The sequence below is a fragment of the Typopeltis vanoorti genome, chromosome 15, assembly GCF_054136105.1.
Source record: "Typopeltis vanoorti isolate ZY-2024b chromosome 15, IOZ_Tvanoo_1.0, whole genome shotgun sequence".
NCBI lineage: Eukaryota > Metazoa > Arthropoda > Arachnida > Uropygi > Thelyphonidae > Typopeltis > Typopeltis vanoorti.
Window position 1 is genome coordinate 75,387,370 of NC_143563.1, and position 15,690 is coordinate 75,403,059.

Consider the following 15,690-nt stretch of genomic DNA (forward strand, 5'->3'; position numbering starts at 1 on the left):
CTCTTTTTTACTAATTTTTCTAGTACTTTTACCACCAAATTACTAAGGCCTAACCAGCCCTTCACAAAGCCATGTTGACCCTCATACAATATCATATGTTTATCTACCCATTCTTGAATTCTCTTTTTTTACTAATTTTTCTAGTACTTTTACCACCACACGTGAGATACTGATTGGTCTATAATTTCCTACCAGTCTTAGAACCTCTCTTATGCAAGGGAATTATTTTGCCCTCTTTCCACTCCCTTGGAACTCTACCAGAGCTGAGACTTAAATTAAAGAGCCTACTAGTCAATAGGCATTGACTTTTGCCCTTGCACATTCTCGCAGAACCATACCTGATATCCCATCTAATCCCACAGCTGTATTTACATTGAAATTCTGTAATATCCTAAGAACCTCCAATTAATTCACCTCTGTTCCCACATTAGTGTCTATCACAGAGATTAAAGCAGTAACCTCACTAGGATGATATACCCTTGCAAGGTGGTCACTCAGTAACTCAACTATTTTATCCGCTTCTGTCTCCTCGTGACCATCATCACTCATTAAGGTTAATCTTCCATTTTCATTCTTTCTCTTACTTGCCACATAATGAAAGAACTCTTGGGATTTCGTTTGGCCTGCTTGGTTAGATTCTTCTCATAATCTGATTTCGCCTTCCTTGCCTTGCTGGTCACCTTTCTCTTTATATACCCTTCACATCATTTTCTTCTTCTGCAGTTTGTGCTTAATGATATTCCTCATCCATCTAACTCCTACCTGATTAACTCTCCTTAGCCTAGGCATACAATTTAATACTGCTTCCTCTAGATAACTTTAACTATATCCCATGAACTACTAACATCCTTACCCTGCAGTGTTTTATGCCATGGTATGGATTTAAGCTTCTTCCTAAGCATGTCATAATCACCTGTCTTGTAGCTCCATAAATATCCCCTTCTTCACCGCATGATCATTTTCACGAATTGGAGGCAATGTTGTTACCTTGGTTATGGATAACTCTTCTGATAATGACCAGGTCCATACTATCCCACCGCTAATCCCCTCCATCACATGCTGCTTTAAGTAATTATCTCTTAGCAGGTGCATAAATTCCATTTCCTTCCTACCATGTGATTTTTATTTCTTCCTCCCAGTCTATATCTCCATAGTTGAAATCCCCCACAATAATCACTCGACCTGTACCCATTGTACTAATTTGGCATTACGTCTTCCAGATCATTCTGTGGAACTCCCTGGCCTATAGCAATAACCAACTGTATATTTTGTCTTGGTGGCCTTAATCTCACATCAGATTGCTTCGAATGAATCGCCACCCTCCCGCCTCTCTCCTATTCTTTTATCCGTAATTTATCTGCTATCGTCAGCAGTACTCCTCCCCCCATCCTATCTATCAGCATATCAGCATTGTACAAATCCTTTCTGTCAAACAGAAACCACAGATCCACAAATTCAAATCATTCCTTTTGCACAATCTACGTATAGACTCATCGGCTATCAATATCCTCCTCCTGCTCAGTTCGCCTCTATCATAGCGTGATAAGAAGACTTACGATCTTCAGTTTCGCCTCTTCTAACAACTCCTTTACATCCTCCATCACAGAATACTTCTAGCCTCTTATCCACCAGACGATGGCAGAGTAAAACCATTCGCTGTTTATTTCAGAGTTATAATTATGAAGTATATATTTGAAATGAAGATCACAAAAGAAATGAAGAAATTATGAAGAATTAAACCAAGAACCAGTAATAGAAAAAATTAAAAAATAAAAACATAAATGGATGGAACACGTTCAAAGAATGAAAACAGAAAGATTACCAAAACAAGCCTTAAAGTACAAGCCATTAGGAAAAAGAAAACTAGGACGTCCTCTTAAACGATGACTTCTAAGGCCGGAACAGGCCATGCTAAGCCTAAATCCGTGATACGCATGATGATGATGAAGTATATAAATAAATAATAAATCCTCTAACGTCTTATTTAGTCCAAACTTTTAGCAGTCGGTAGGCAGCCAGTCTCCGTCTCAATGAATGTGCTCAACCTCATTGAGGTTGAACACATTCCCATGAAGTGCTAGATAAGAGACGTTCCTAGCACAATTATAATTTACTTGCATTTGCTGGTATGTTTTTTACATTCAGTTTTTCTGTTTTGCGAAATTAAAAATCAAATTTCTTCTGGGAAACAAAATCTTACTCTTAAGCAAAAGATTGGCTTCACAATCAGAGTTAGTCAATCTTTTGTAGTATCCGATCCACTAAAATATGGAGATTAAAAGAATCGCGCGCTTGTGTGTGTTCAAAGAATTCAAACAATTACTTAGTGCTTCGAATTCAAAAGTGGAATGAACTTCATCTGCTAATCATGCTGAGTGTTGGGGAGAAAGAATCTATGTGCAGATCAGGTGAACATCTGGCGCCGATCAAGGAACATGTTCATTAACACAGACGCATCCGTATTCGCGATTTAGCTAAGTATTTATATGAGAATCCTATTTAGATCATGTCAGCGCCATTGCTCTGACATGATCTGAATAGGAAGATATGCTCTTGCTAGCTCTGTTTTGTACCGGAATTTCTAGAGAAAAGTAGCACAACTATTGTTCCACGCTTCTTCTTATCCTACCGAAGTAGCACCCTGCAACTCCTTTCTTTTAGCAAACTTAAGTTTTGCATTGAAGAGAAGAAGTTATGATGACATCATTAAAAATTAGAATATTGCCTTTATCGACTTCTCCAACTGTTTTTAACAATGGTGAAAAAGTCAAGCTCTCTCATCATAAAGGAATGCTGTTATCTTAAAAGAGAAGAATAAATCGGGAATTTTTTTATCGCATCTTATTATCTTCCTATATAGTATGGGAAAAAAAGAGCTTTTGAAAAACGATCTACGTATTTCCTTTATGTGCTTTTTCCACGTTCCCACTTCTAGATATGATATGATATGATATGACCCAATTCTATGTCGAGTATCAAAAACAGTTACATTCGAAAACCGGCAGTAAATGAAACAGCTTAAATCAGACGGTGAAGATTTAGTCAGACTCTTGACGAGTGGGTTTCAGTACACAATAGATGCTATTTAAATATAAATATTCGTTTCTAATGGCTTATCAGTTATGACCAAACTTGGTAAACTAATCAATGCCGAACAGCTTTGTTTGGTCTATGGGATACATTTAGTAGTTACAGGCACACTTTATAAATCAGCGATAAATAAAGAAAAATCTGAATTGAACAGTTTTGTAGAATTTGAACAGGAAAATGATGATAAGGATGATGATGTTGGTGGTGGTGGTATAATTATAGAAAATAGTCTTGCAGGGACTGTTCCTCATGAACTGAATCACAATTGATTATCTTCTCTTATGACAAAAATAAGAAAAATATTTAGAATTTTTAGAAACTCACCAACCAAAAATGATAAATATTTACAAAAGTTTATCATAGCAGAATTTGGCAAAGAAATTGCCTTGTAGTTAAATTACACTTTACTGTCTGTGCTTGAAAGATTTTTTTTTTTTTTTTTTTTTTTTTGCGTTGAGATACTGCGTTTATAAATCTTTAATTGATCTATATTTAAATAGTAGGTGGCCTGAGTGGCTTAAAAAAGTACCACGTGTGGTCTCTCCTTTATGTAACACGTAGTCCATTCACAGCAATTATGCGCATTGATTGTAAATCTATCTTCCATTTGAAAGGAAAAAAAAATCAAAAAGAAAAGTCTTCTAATATACAATTTTATGTGCACATCCGATAAATCCGGAAGGCCTACGTAGCTTTCCCAGTTCTAAACAGTATTTGTGGAGTCATGGATTCGCTAAACCATTCGTAATAGTCAGCATCTTTCCATAGAAGCGACTTCCCTGTTGACGACGAAACATACGACTATTTTGCTAAGTAGAACCTATTGCTATGATATGAAAACATTATGTCAGATTCGTCTCAGACGAAGCTATTTTATATGATAGAGATATATTTTGCAAGCTAGTGGTCTCGCATTGGATGATGAAAATCATTAGCAAATAATAACGATTCCAAAATAACTGTCTTAGTAAGATTTTATTTCACCATCCCCTGTCGGTCAGTACTTTATGAAATAGTCAGGAGGTGAAATATTCAACACACACACACACACAGCAAAAGTTTTCACTGGTAAGTGGGAAAACGTGAGAAAAAATAATGTGACCAGGAGAAGATGTAAACTGGTTTAAATAAAATAAAAAAAAAGAATGACGAGTAATAATGAAATAACAAAAATAAAATAATAACAGTAATAATAAAATCTCGTAATAGTAAAATAACACTGGATAAATGAATTCTTCGATTATTATGGGAACTAGTTCATCAACATTTGCCACCACAAAACCAGATAAATATACTTAAAGAAATATATATGAGAACAAAATGAATTAAACATGATTTGATACTGAAAAAATAAATGAAAAGGGTAATCTACTCTATAATATAAAATGATAAGCCTTTTTTTGTAACGTTTTTGTGTCACGTTTTTTGTCAAGTTATTTGAAACGTTTTGAAACTCAGGGCTACCCTGAGTGTCGAGTCTTCAAAATTCGAGTAATCAGAATTCAAGGAGAACAGGCCTACCAGTCCAGAACTCAGGGGGTTGGGCGCCGTATGTGCCAGGGGGGAAGGGCGGACCTCCCCTTTCGAGTCTTCAAAATTCGAGTCATCTGAATTCAAGGAGAACCGGTCTACCAGTCCGGAACTTGGGGGGAGGGGGCATATGCACCAGGGGGGAGGATCCCCCCTAGTATATATATATATAAACTTGAAACATCGAAAGGGAAAGGATAGGTATAAAGAACATGTACTGACAGTAGCAACAGCATTTTATGTCTTTAGGGCGACCAAGTTCCAGTGAGAGAAAGAACAAGTCGAGAAGGGCGGACTAACTTTGCGACCACCTCTAATGACTGCTCAGAAAAGGGATGACAAGACCTTCATGGCGTGAAATCGTAATTATCTCCACACAGCGCATCTTACCCATTATCACACTGTTACTTAAATCAACATGGCCCCGTTATTATTTACGTTATTGCGAGACATTTTCTGTATCTTCCCAACCACAAAGATACATCTGTGAAACGTTCTGTTGCAATAAAGGTCAGCGAATGCGCTTTTCATTGAACAATATCATAGAAGATATTACCTTTTGAAGATATCGGTTTAAGATAATGTTTATTTTCACTCTCAACGACTTTTCTTGCTATTAATTTGCTATAGAGATCACAACAAACACTTTTCACTATATATTCTACGGTATCTGCATCTTTGACAAATATTCCAGATGTAAGCTAAAACCGTACGGTTGGAAACGCAATCCAAATATGAGCTTTAAAATAATGAGAATAAAACATTTTCATTTTATGAAAGGTTCCCAAACCTTCATTTCTTTCAGGAATGCAAGTACTGTATTTTATATATTGTATAATCAATTGTCAATTTTGTGACTGAACGAACATACGGGTTGACGTGTGTGTGCATTTTTGAAATTGTAGAACATGCCTAACACATAAATCCAACAGCAAAAGCGTTATGGATTTCAAAGCAAAACTTAAATCTTAACAATGTTTTTCATTTCACTGAAGTCCACAATCAAATTTCTTAAAATCGCATTTCCTAGATTTTTTAATTATTTATAAATTCTTGGGTCTATATCAGAATGGTTTAACTAAGCTCTGGTTAAGGAATGATAATTGAAAACGTCTTAAGGCTACATAAGACTAGCTCTAATAAAACAGGCATTATAAATCGACAAGTTTTCATTAAAGCAACTTGAGATGATAATGGAAAATTGAAAAAAAAAAAAACTTCAATTGTTCAAACTGTTATTATCGACGACTGCAATTCACTATGATAAATATTGTACGCGTGTCATGATTATTAGAACTGCTGTCCTTGTAGTTATCGTATGCCAATCATTTGACCATGAACACGGTTTAGACTTAATCTCCACCTGCGGCGACGATCAGCAAAGCAGAAATACGTTGTAAAGTGCAAGTTCTAAATTTCATATTTAGAAGGTTCTTGAGGGGGGGGGGGAATTCTAGAGAATTTTAAACGTGGTAGCAAATTGCTAGAAAATTTCAGAGTAGCTAAGCAGTGACTTTTTTGGGATAGTGACTAGGGACGGCTAATCTGAAATATCATGGCTCAGTTATTGCTACCCTACAAGTTCTAAAGTAAGAGAAATCAGATAATCTTCCAAGAAAATATTTCAGAAAATCTCAATTTCTAGTCTCAAATAATAATAATTTTGATGTTTATCTCGGAAATGAATAGTTAGTAAGAAATAAAGCGGAACGCACGTATTACATCAATAAAGTCAATAGGCATAGTGTTTCCTGATTAACCTAAGAGGCTCGCAATTTTGATGGAAAATCGGACTCACAAGTCTCACATCCAGCAAAAAGGATTAAGTTCAGATCTGTTGATAGGCAATAGTTTATTTAAGAATTATCGATAATTAATGAAATTAGCATTAATGAAACAGCGGATTCGAATCCTGTTGTGATTCAAATCCGCTGTTTTTAGATGGAAGATGGATTTTATCGCCCGGTGTGAGACCACAGCCACACTTATTGGAGGTCTGAAGCGGCTTGAAAACGTTTCATGTTTGGTCATCAGATTGTTTCCGGACTATGTAAAAATAAATAACAATACAAAAGTAAATACATTAATAAAAATAATAATAATAAATCCTTATTCCTAGCCAGGGTACTCATGTACTATTGGTTTATAACTTTTCGTAGGTGGGAAACACATAAAAATAAAAATACCGGTAAGGTCCACAGCTCAGTTTATTATTATTATTACAATTTTCAAAAGTTACGAGGGGTAAGAACTATTTTTATATGTGAAGCCCATGAACCGTTGGAAATCTATTGTACATCGTATTTTCTGTGTGTGTGTGTGTGTGGGAGAGAGAGAGAGAGAGAGGGATAGAAAGCGGTTAGATAAGTCTAAAAACCATACTCTGGAGACCAAACATGGAACGTTTACAAGCCACTTCACGCCTAAAAAAGCAGAGCGATGATATCGTATTGGGTGGTGAAATTCATTTAACCACCCAGCGATTCACAAAATATCTAATCTATTCCACGAGTATCTTGGAAGTAGAAGATAACAATTGTCTTCCTTTTCTCGATGTTCTCATTCTGCATCAGCCAAATGGTAAACTACAGTTCCCAGTATGTAGAAAATCAACTCATACTGGTAAATACATTGATTCTAACTCACATCATTATCCTTGTCAGAAATATGATGTAGTCAAATCTCTAGTAGACACAGCTCATAAAATAAGTTCTACAGATTCTCATTTATCACAGCTATCTTTAGCTCTAATGGTAATACAAAAACTAATCAATAAAATAATAATTATGGACGTCGTCTTAACCCACCTCAAGAAGTTACCAGAATTTGTATTCCATATGTTAAATGACCTTTCAGAACAAAATAGCAAAAATGCTTCGACAGATTGACTTACAAGTCTCTTTTCGTCCGGTTTGTTAACTGGACCTTCCTTATTTCTTCTAAAGACAAATATATTCATCTTTCTTATCCTGGAGTTTACAGAATTCCCTGCTCTTCCAGCTTATGTTATTATGGACAGACTAGTCGTTCTGCAGAAATTCGGCGAAGAACATCAAGAATATATTTCACTTAAAGAACCCAATAAATCCGATTTAGCAAGCCATACATTATCTGCAAAACACAGGATTCTTTGGAGCAGAACGTAAAAGTCATTTTCTTCTGGAAAGACAATACAAAGAAAGCTGTGAAGCACATATTCACAATTCAAACTTTAACAAAAACGATTGCTTAAACGTTCTCATTTTGGGAAATTATACTGACTAAATACCATTCATGTGTTCGGTAAATTGTAATTAATTAATTAGTTTTATATTTAAAATAATAAAAAATAATTAATTTTATATTTAAAATATTTTATTAACTCATTTATTTTATTATAACTTATTGTGGGGTATCTATTAATACAGGTGGAGCTATTCTCCTGCAGCCGATATCATATCACGCGTTTTCAATTGAATTGATGTTCTCTTTTTGTAATTGTTTTCCTATAATTGTATTAATAATGGCTATGAAACATAGCCGAAAATTCTACAAATTAAAAAGAATTAAATTAGCGAGCTTCCATTATTAATTTGTTATAATGAATTCTTCCACTTAGCCTCCATTTTTAAATTAATTAACCAGTGCAGTTCTTTATGAGGTGTTCTACTAACTCGAATCTCTGTAGATTCTTTGAACTCGTGATTGACTACCGAGATTTCCATACCAGGCTGCCGAGCACGTTTTCATCCCTTTGTATTAACTTCACTCAACTGCATTTATTTGCTGAGATACATAGGATTCGTTGCTGTTAATGGCACGTTGCCATTAACAGCAACGCGCCCATGGCATAATGACAACTTTCTAATTAAGAAGGTATGGATTCGAATCCCACTGTGAATATGGATGTTTGTGAACATGGTAGATAAATTTCATCACTCGGTATGAGACCACCACTACCTTCCTTATTGGAGGATGGAAATGTCTTGAAAATGTTCCTATACACCAAGACTTTTCTATTAACTCAGTTTAACTCTTAGCTTACTCACAGTATAATACTAATATTAATTTATTCTGGATGTACAGACTTTTGTGGATAAAATTCCCATAAAAATATCCAGTTGCCTTATACAGCTGTATAGGCCAAGTGCGACGACAAAAATATACATATCGGTATATTTCATTCTAAAATAATGGGTTGCGGCACCTAGACAAGACAAATAAGAGATTGAATGAAGTGGGAAAACTGAGAGTGTTATTGGTTCAAATCTTAGTACTGTACTAAGTTCATTTAATTAAAACTGATGGTTCTAGTCCTTAGGTGACTTATAATGAATATTTATGATGAAAAAGTTTTAAAATAATTTACATGCAACTTGAACAATGCCACAATATAATGTTTAAAATACTAAATTTAATAAAACAAAATATGTGTAATGCGTTTTTAAAAATACTTTTCATTCCAACGAGGCCATTCCTGGAAGATGTAAAAGAGTTTGATGAAAAACGGAGTGTTTTTTTAATATGGAGATTGATGGATGAATAGAATGTGTTGCTGAAGTATGCCGTGAACACTAAGAATGTAAATGAGTTTAATGATCAGTTAACAACAGTTGTTATTATTACACAATACCCATGGAGTCTAACCAGAATTCACTGAGGAAGCCGTTCTACATTACTCATCCGCCATACAATTCATCCTCTACTAACGATATTGTTGTTTGTTAATTGCATGTGTTCTTTGGCCGGTTTGCCTGTTTTGTAGACGACAAAATCCCTGTTACGTCCGTACTAGAACAGCTAACTCACCTTCAGCTGAAACATTCCTTGCGTTCAATTCTCGTGTCATAGCACACAAGAGGATCGGACTGTCTTTTCAAACCCAGTCGAAGGGCCTATATCCAGTCATTCTTTCAATAAATACACTACACGTGCATTTATTGAACAATAATATGCTACTGGTTGAGTGAAGCCGTTAACTCCATCGAGGTTTGTTAATAATAACGTAAAAATTTAAAAAATTGTCTAACTCTTAGAAATCTAGCGGAAGCCCCTTAACCTTCATTACTAAAAGCTCGCCCCGTGGCAATCGATTATTTCAAAGGCCATGGAGAGTGAGAGAGTATGTAAGACAGCTGCCGCTATCTCGTGATCCTAAACCCCCCAACACGTATTGCATGAAACAGTATCGGTTCTATGTCGATTTTTTTTTCAGAGTTATAGGATTAAAAACCCGCGTTTCGAGGAAAGAAAGCTTACCGTTGCTATAGGTCGAATAACCCGAGAACTGATTGAAAAAAAAAAAAAAAAAGACCAAAAAAGAGTTGTAATCGGCGAATAGACTCGAATTTATGTCTTTCTTCTGGTAGTCTAGGATTATAGTAAAATAAACGGTTCCACAAGGTATTACACCTTAAAAATGCATGTGAAATTTCCATAGCAACTCTCCACAAGAACAATAACTAAAGAAGCAACATGCATTCAGAATAAATTTATCAAATATTTTATTTAGAACCTTATTATTTTTATTTATTTATTATTATTTATTTTTAGTGTGTGACAAACTCAAGAATAGTTTTCCTGTAGGAATTAGTACCGTAGAAGGGCTATGAATGTTTTTCAATTTTTTTTTATCAATTTTATATAAGTTTTATTATTTTTTTAATATAATCCAGAAATCCTGCACTAGAGACTAAACATGGAATTTTTTCAAGCTGCTTCAGGCCTCTAAAATAAGCAGAGCAATGATCTCACGTCCCCGTATGATATCACTCTGATCAGAAATAAAACGAATACTGTTGTAAACAAATAGCAATGATATCTGCATTGCTCAATAGCTTCATCAGAACCACCATTTTATTTTAGTATTACCTCTTTCATGTTTTATTTTAATGTTAAAACAACCTTCAAAATTATTTTATTTATTTCGCACAAACCACACATTCCTAATTTTCCGGTAAATATGAACTGCGCAAATATACAACCGCGCGAATCGAAATGGCTTATCGTGTTTAATTTTTATTTTCGAATTGTGGCAAATAAAAAATGGAATGAATGACATATGAATTTGTCAGAAGTACATTCTTCGGATGTTTAATACATAGTTGTAGAATCAATCATACAATTTGTCAATACGGTATGTATTCCAAAAATATATGCTTAATGGCGATTTCATCAGTATACGAATTTCTTCTTATTTTATTTATTTTTTGTTAATTATTGAAAAATTGTTTGTCAAGTATATTCCATGCAGTACTCACTTATTTATAAAACACGGAAACGCTGTTCACTTCTTACATGCCTGTTGTGTAAATAGCTATCTATCCTAATTGAGATTCTATGCGTAGTGACATTTTGACTTTTATAATGTACTTCTTTCCGTTGTCACTAGATGGCAAAGTGAAATGTTGTACTGGCTGGGCGGATTGATATCCCGCACGCTGTAGTAGTGTTAAGAGCTTAAACATATTTTATTCTGTTACTATAAGTGACAAGAAGAGCACATACGATATAATATTTTCATACTCAATGGTATTCCTAGTATATAATTAAAAAAGGATATTAGATATCCTTTCAATGTGTTTCACGTAGCGGAAAGAGGGAACTAAATCTTATGTCGCGGCATGATACCTTTCTATACAGCTGTGTTCAGTGCTTGGCGCACGCTATCACCAGTCACTTCTTGTTTGTTACCCTGCTCTTCTCACGTTTTACCCTGGTCCTGCCAAAATCCCAACTAGCCCTTCCTCACCATAACCAAGGTATGTCCCAATCCTTCACCACTCTTATTTTCATTTGTTCCCTGTTTATTTTAGCTGCTTCTATACACTCCCGCTTCCCCAACGCTGTCCACCACCACTTCCCTTTTCTCCCTTGACTGTTTCCAACCGGTACCCTCGTTCCCCATACCCCAAGCATGGAACCTGTCCATGTGCGAGGAATGGTATTATCCGTTGTTGTTGAGCATTCGCCTTTAGTTTACAACGTAGCTTAAATAGTATTCGTATAACAACCTAAACAGCAACTAATCTAGTCAAGAAACCGCCGGCTAGCAACGCCTCGCTCTTTCTAATATGGCGTTGCGAGAGTTTTCTTTCTTCTTTTTTATGTGCATGTCTCGTTGTTCACCGGCGCGCGCGGTTAGAGACACGCGCTCGAGGCTGTTCATTCTTCCTTGCACGAGAACGCAAAAGGCGTTCTTGTACGTATTCTGCACGTGTTGGCGCAGTTAACTTAGGAACGTCGTAGAGGGGAGAAAAGGGGGGTAGGCAGGCAGACGGCTGTACCGTACCGCACAGTTTGTAGAGGCCAAGGTCGCAAACTGGACGGAGCTCGCGGAACCCAAGGAAAAGCATACTTTTGCAGCTAATTTATTTGTTTTAATATAAGATAAATGTTACATTTTTAGATGTGATTCTAGGTAGAGATATTTAATTTTAATAATTTTTCAGTGACTGCTAGATATTTTTGAACGAAAAATTTCCTTTTATTTAAGCGCATATAATTTTTAATTGTTTCACGATATAGTGCAGTGCTAGTAGGCTTAATTTTCTGTGGCTTATGATTGCGGATATAATTAGCGTGAAACATGTTTATATTTTAATTAAATATCATTTCCAGTTAAGCTGTTTTAAGAAACTAAATGTTAATTACCACATGAAAGCTTCAAATGAGAATGAAAATTTTGTTTTAAAATATATCGCAAAAGATCAAATGCCTTTTTAGTGTTTGAGGTTATTTGTGTATATAATCACTGAATAGCGTAGTATAACTGAATGGTGTCGCATGGCCTCACGCAATGCGTCTTGACTCATTGTGAGGGCCTTCTAATAATGAATAAAATCGGTTCCTTAAAGAGAAAAAAAACCTAATTATAAGCTTAATGACTATTTGTAAGTTGATTGAGATAATTTTATGCACCTTTTTTTAAGTATACCTTAACTAGGTGTACATTTTAACATTTGTGTAAGAAAATACGTATGGTACTTGATAATTTCACTTTTGCCTGAGAACTTAATAGAACTTAAACGTTTGTTTGGACGATACTTTCGTTGGGAAGAGTCTTACTTCGCTGTTTTTTGATTACACATTTTAGAGAGCCTGAAACAAAATGTTTTTATAGAGTAGCTTTGAGTGAGGAAAATAATCGCCAAAAAAAAGTTCGTAACCTGTCGACTGCAGTTCTTGAAGTTCTTTTGTTGCTATATGTGGGCAGTTTTTTATTTTTTATTTTTTTTCTCGTCAGTTGGCAGAAGTGTAGTTTAGGATTATTCGTAATTACGACAACTTTAAATGTTGCAAAATTCAGCCATCGAACTCTCATATTTCTTTCCTATACCTCACCGCCCTCCCCTCTAAAGAAGCGAATACATTAACTTAAATCCTGGCTACACCTCTGCATTCTGTAGGGATTAGTAATAAGTTAATTCCAATTGTACAAATAAGTAAAGAAATGGTTCTAGACAATCAAGCGCGTTTCTTAAAAGCACTCTTCGATAGTGACATACAACAATCTGAACCGGAGCCTTGCTTAGTCTGTATGCTATAACATTTTTTTCTTAATTTGCCATTAAAATGGTTCAGTTGAGAGAAGAAAAAACAAATGATTTCACAATTTAAGTGATTCTAAATATCAAATTAAATTGAATTTCATCTAGCCAGAGAAGAATTATCCTTTTGCCAAAAGAAGGGGGGGGGGGAAAGCGCATTATAGAGGTTGGTATAATGAATGTCTATGAAAATTCTAGTAAGATGTGTTTTTCTTTTTTCAACATTAAGTGGGAATTCTTTACTTAACCCTGAGTATTGCGATGATTCTAAGGAACTGGTAGACTTAGAGAGAAAGGCAATCTCACCATCTTTTAAGGAACCAACATTGGGAATTTTCAGTAAAATAATAATAAAAACTCCCTTTTTTTTTTTTGAAAATTTGAAGTGTTAGTTGAAAAATTGAAATAAATCATTGATGGATCAAAATTGACATTAATGAAGTAATTACAATTTTCTTATCAGTGTCAGTTGGACTTCTTTAATAGTCACCATTTTATGCAAACCGCATTTTTCAAGCGGTGACCTTGACTTTCGAGAAATTCGTAAGCCGCTTCTGGATGTCGCTTAACGCTCATATTGTCTTTATTCTATCGTGTCGATAAATCTCAGCCTTTCCTTTCTGCGAAATAGCCGTTTTCTAACATCATTTTCGATTAGTATGAGAACGAAGATTAGAAGAAAAAACTACAATTAAAAAACATTTGAGACGAAAATGGAACGATGCTTCGAAATCATTTAACCTCTTCAGATATATTTAGTGGTATGACTGATCAGGATATAGCAGTCACGTTACGTGGGATAATTTTTCAACCCACTAATAGTTAGGTGAAGATAAAAATCATTTTAATGCTCGACGATGCGGCGGTGGAATTTTCTAGACTACGCTTATCAAATATTGGTTTTGAATTGATTTCATTTATCTAACGTTATCAGGTTGCGTGTTGTATTCGATACAGTTGATAATAGTTGCATGAAACGCTTCGATCTCCGAGCCTATGATGAAGACATGATTCATTTCGCAATCCCGAAAGGCGTTATATCACGAGTTAACTTGTTTTTTATGTTTATCTCTAAGAGCAGATTTAATGATGTCTGTCTATTCCATCATTGGATGCGACGTTTAGTGATATTCTAAAAATGCTTCGTTATTACCGAAATTGCTTTATTTTAATGGCTGTTTTTAATGCATATATCTCTTTCCTTCAGGTTATTTTAATGCCAAGTCCTGACAGTATTAGAACGCAGTGCAACTGAGTCCTATTTTGTTTACTTGTGTGCAGTATTTACTTTTAAGAGCTGCAGTTTCGACTATTACGTGGACAAAGGCATTTTATTAATCTTTTCACTTAATAAAATACGTAAGAATTGCGTCATTCTTTTTCGAGTGAGACTAGGCCAATCTCGCTCTTTACTGTTATCCTCGATTTCGACGAACCCATGTAATATATGCGGTAAATTTAATAAAAGTCGGCGTTATTCTGAATGCGAATACAGAATTGCTATATATTTTCCTAAGTTCGTTAACCCGTGTGATGTTTTAAAATTAATCTTTATAATTGTCATATTTAAATTTAAGTCTACATGGATATTTTCCATTTGTATTAATTTACAACTCGCCCTGTTTTAAAATTCAACTTTTTATTATATAATGTGCATAAAGTTTAATATAATTCTTAAAGAACTTTTCAGCTAGAATGCAAATTGAATTGTACACAATGCTTAAAATATCTTGTTGAAAACAAAACTGACTTATTACAGCAATGTGTTTCAGTTTGACTGCTTACACAGAAAAATCTAAAAGTTTAGATATGTAATTGCTTTTTTTTTTCTCATTATGTTCACAAAATCAATGTACAACTAATTACATTTGCTTCCCTCCTTCATTGGAGATGGCTCTTAGTGTGGCGAACTTCTTAAACTTAATGTGGTAAACGTCGCTCATTCTAAATGAAAGTACAGTACTTCTGTGGTTGTATTATGTATTTCAGTATTCACTTCTGAGAAAACAAATTAGCTCATCAGAAATTCTATGCATATCGAATCGAAGGGATTACGAAGTATTTTAATCCTTTTTAATCTTCTACAGAGAAGAGTAAGGAAGGATTCATCCTGTCGCTACTGGGCATTTTAAAGCAAATGTTATAACCGAATTTTCAAAAAATACAAGAATTATGCGAAATATATTTTTTGTATGATGTAAAAGTATACAGGGGCGAGGATTTCAGGATACTGTATTTGCATAAACAAAAATAGCAAAATTACTTTGTTTTTCTAATTCAGTTTCAGAAGCTTTGCGATAATTTTCCCCCTCTTTCAGATACAGTATTAGACGAACATGGCGCAAATAAATGTGTCAGTGGTGACTGCAGTTAAATTTGTCGTATCCCCAAGTCTATCTTTAAGTCCATTAGTAAACAGTTTCGTTTTTAGCATCTGAACAGAGTACCTTTTAATAGCATATAGAAATAGATAATTTTAATAAGAAATCATACGCTTATTAAAATTAATAAGATGGAACGTTTCTCTGGATTGATAAAGTGC

At 34.8% G+C, this 15,690-nt stretch overlaps 1 protein-coding gene across 6 annotated transcripts in view; it reads left to right on the top strand.

Annotated features, from left to right (window-relative positions):
- The first annotated feature begins 11,268 nt into the window (after nucleotides 1–11,268).
- LOC150098902 (poly(rC)-binding protein 3-like) overlaps nucleotides 11,269–15,690 on the top strand; it is a 435,954-nt gene continuing 431,532 nt past the window's right edge. For 4 of the 6 annotated variants that reach the window (XM_090404980.1, XM_090404979.1, XM_090404969.1 and 1 more), the window contains exon 1: nucleotides 11,269–11,360. The gene's annotated coding sequence lies outside the window, so the exon portion shown is untranslated. The remainder of the gene's footprint in view (nucleotides 11,361–15,690) is intronic. The other 2 variants (XM_090404977.1, XM_090404971.1) reach the window with 2 other exon arrangements.